Below are 4,380 nucleotides of genomic sequence, written 5' to 3' on the forward strand. Positions count from 1 at the left end.
TTTTGAAGTCCAAATTTAGAAGGGTTAGCCTCCCCTCCTTGTGTCTTGTTTGTTAGCCTAATTGGTGCCATGCTTTAGCTTATTTTTCTAGCTTGTTGTAGCTTTATTCCAGCATGCTTTAGGCTCTATTTTGGACTATTTTAACTCTATTTTAGACTATTTTAACTCTGTTTTGGGTTGGTTATTGCATTTGAGTCTTATATTGCATAGTTATAGTGTAATAGTCCTTACAAGCTTGGTGTTTTAGGCCTTTAGACACCACTTGTTTGAGTTGATTGCATGTTTTGGTGCTTTTCACACTTTATTTCATCATTAATCATCTTTGCAACCTTCCTTCTTTCTTGGCTTTTAATTTTACTTTGAAAATGGTTTCAAGTCACTTGTTTGCTAAGTGTGGAATTGAGGTTTCATACTTAATGGTTTAATCCCTTAGGGGGTTCATTACCAACGGTATGATACTTCTTTCATACCTAAAGCAACTTGTGTTTTGGGCCCTCTTTCCATTAGAGGACTTTAATTCATCTTTTAAACTTAATTTGATTAAAGAATGGTTGGTAAGTAAAATGAGTAATTAAAACATGGGACTAAAAGATGAGAAAGAAAATAACTTGGGGTGTTCAATCGGACGTTAATTGAACACATGGAACTTGGACCATTTCATACTCGCTGGTGATGAAATGATCCAAGTCTCCAAGGTCAACTTCTTCCCTTGATCTTTCATGAAAGGGAGGAGGTTCATGTCTCTTTTTGCATTTATTGAACTTGCACCACTTGAGTCACAAGCCATCATGTAATGAAATTGCTTGAGTTGGTGGTTTGTGCTTTAAGTTCATCCCTCCTTGGATTTGTTCATGAAAATGAGGGGTGAGTTGTGCGAACAATCCTTGAAAATACCTTGTATATACTCTGTTTGTCCTCAATTACAACAAGATGAACCAGTGCATCAGTGGCCGGCAGGCCACTTTCCACAGCCGACAGGTGGCCGGTAGACCACCATCCATGGCCGACAGATGGCCGGCAATCTTCACCAGTGGTCGGCTAGCCACTAATGCAAATCTCAGCAGAGTTTTGGTAAGGTGGAACAAAATGGTTCTGGAAATGTTCAACTGTGCAAACAGAGGCTTTCAAGAGCAAAGCAGAGGTCTTTTCGGATAGAAACCGAGCATACATGTGCACATCTTTCATTTCCCGAGGTAGAGCAGCTAATTGGCTTAGTTTAGTTACTTAGTTTAATTATTAGTTGCAATTGTTTTGTAATTTTTTAATTAGTTAGTTAGCTAATTAGTTCATTTGTTATTGTAATAATTAGTTAATTAGTTTAATTAGCTATTCATTTTGGTTTGTAATAATTAGTTTAATTAGCTTAGCTTAATTAGCTTAGTTATTCATTCAGACTCTCCTTCGTGAGAGCAAAATGTAATAATGTGTATGTCTTCCAACCCTACGTCTTTCTCCCTTTTATTTATCCGCTTTTGATGGTTAAATTAGGAGCATCACGTTTCAATTAGCATATCGCATGTTTGTATCCATTCATTTGTATTGTATGCACCGAGACTTGGCACATCATTCTAACTGCATTGTTGTTTAAATACTTCATTGAAAACGTTCTTAGACCGCATGCTAATTAAATTGCCTCATATGCTATATTAGTAGCCGAGCCTATTAGTTGCATTATTACATTCGTTGTATTAGACATCTTGTATAGTTAGGAATCATGTATTTTTTCTAATTCTTTTGGTTTATCTTGGCTTGGAGTACTAAGTGAGTTTTTAGTACTTTAGACTGCCAATCGAATGATGGCGACTCTATATCTAGCAAAGCAGTCCAATTTTGGCATTTTTGATTCAAAATCAATTTTCCAAATAATTTGCCAAGTTTGGACTCTTTGGTGATTATCAATTTCACATTGCACTTGTGAGATTAGATTCAGAACCGTGGGAGTCTAAACTGTAGGGCTTCTTTCAAGCTTCCAAAAGGGGGCGCGAAAAAACCAAGCTACAGACACACTCAATTCAATGACCGACTTGCTATCACTTTTCACATGAACTTGCCTTAGATTAAGGGTTTGAGAAAAGGCACACCCCATTCGAACCGCTCGGGCTTCACCTTGCAAGGTTGACGAGATTGGAACAGTAGATGGTGTCCCATCCACTAGCTTTCCTTCCCAGTTTTTGAGTATAACAGCCAGTGACTCTTTGGACCAATCTCTTGAGAAACTCACATCACAATTGATTTTAAATTGGCCCATGGCTGGAGAAGCCCATGGCTGGAGAAGTCCTTCCATTGATAGGAATATTTTTCACCCCATCAGTCGATTGGCAGTCTTGAGCTTGATGTAGAATAGAAACTTCCCTCCAATAGGCCTTCACTTGTTGCAAAGTCTATACTAGATTTAAAGGGTTGTGAATAAATTCCCAATCATTCCGAGATTTCCAAATACACCAACCCACCATCACAACTTTCCTAATAATCTCTAATAGATCCTCTTTATTCAAACACAAATCCATGAGGCAGGTAGTCCATTCTGCCACTGAATTGTAACCTTGCATATCCACCCTTAAGCCCAGCTCACAACCGAATCAAACAGATCTAGTCCATGGACATTGAAATATGAGGTGTTTAATAGATTCAATTGGCCACAAGCTGGACATTGACTTGTTGGAGCACATCTTTTTCAAAAAAGATTCTCCTTTGTAGCCAGCCTGTTTTTACACACTTTTCACCAAAAGTGAAGGATTTTAGGAGGGACCTTGAGAGACCAAATCAGTTTCCACATTCTTTTAGGAGGGGAAAAATAGGAAAAGGCCACTATAGAAGAATCATGTTGGAGATGTTCCTTAATTGCCATGTGATATCCGCTACTAACCTCATAATTTCCTTTCGCAGTAAAATGCCAGACAATGTCATCTGCTTTATCTTCACAAGAAATAGGGATGTGCAAAATATTTGCCACATCCACTTCACTGAAAACACCCTTCAGTTTGCTAATATCCCATCATTTTCTATTTGGGGCAATAACATCCTTAACAAGCGAGATAAAGCAATCTAGAGGTCTGAATTTCTGAACTTTGAATCTTGGATTACTAGGAACCCAACTATCCTCCCAGAACTTGATAAATTTCCCATTTCCCACCTACCAACGAATGCCTTTCTTAAGCAAATCTCTGCCTTAAAGTAAGCTAGCCCAAGCCCATGAAACCTTTCTCCCTTTTGCGCCTTCATAAAATCTGTGTAAGAGAAATAAACCCCTTTAAGAATTCTAGAGCTATAGGAGTTGGGAAATTTCAAAATTCTCCAAGCTTGACGGGCCAAAAGAGCTAAGTTAAAGGCCTTGAAATCACAGAAACCCATTCCGCCTTAAGCTTTTGAAACTGATAGACTAACCTATTTAACCCAATTAATTCCCCTACCTTCTAGGTCCCCACCCCACAAAAAATTTCTAATATAGGCATTAAGTTTATCGCATAATTTTTTTGGGAAGGCGAAGTTAGCCATAGCATAAGCTAGGATCGCTTGAACCATAGATTTAATGAGGATTTTGCGACCTACAAGAGATAATAAATGTTGTTTCTAACCTTGCGTCTTTTGAACAGCCCATTCAATCAAATAACCATATGCCTCCATCTTCAATCTACCCCAAAAGGAAAGTAGTCCTAGATATTTGGAATCACACATCGTTGGAGAGATACCCGTAATCGAACATATCTTATGTTGGACTAGCTCAGGTGTGTTGGCTAAAAAGTGAACGCTAGACTTCTCCCAGTTAATCAGCTGTCCCGATGCAAGGCAGTACTCCTTCAAACATTCCTTCAATTGTTGGTATTGATCTGCATTAGCATTGATGAATAATAGAACATCATTTACAAAGAATAAATGGGACAAAATAAGGCAACCTCTTTTCAATCTGATTCTATTTAAACGATTGTCAAAAATACTATTTGAAATCATTCTTGAAAGAACATCTGCGACCAGGGTAAATAAATAAAGAGAGAGTGGATCCCCTTGACGAAGACCCCTTTGAGAATTAAAGGCAGCTCTCTTTTTTCCATTAGCAAAAATGGTGAAATAAATAGTACTCACCACTTCCATAACCCATTGGACCCAAATAGAACTGAAACCCATTTTGATAAGAAGAGCCTTTAGAAAATGCCACTGGATTTGGTCATATGTCTTATTGAAGTCTAATTTGATTGACATCTCATGCACCACTCATCTCTTCTTCAACTTCAAATGGTGAAACGCTTCATAGGTAACTAGAATATTATCCTGGATCAAGCGACCTGGCACAAAGGTTGATTGTATTGGGGAAATTGCTTGTTTTAAGATTAGCTTCAGTCTATTGGCCAAATTTTTGTAATGATCTTGAGAATGAAATTGCAT

The sequence above is a fragment of the Camellia sinensis genome, chromosome 8 (assembly GCF_055761805.1).
Source record: "Camellia sinensis isolate YWXY chromosome 8, ASM5576180v1, whole genome shotgun sequence".
In the NCBI taxonomy this organism is placed as follows: Eukaryota; Viridiplantae; Streptophyta; class Magnoliopsida; order Ericales; family Theaceae; genus Camellia; species Camellia sinensis.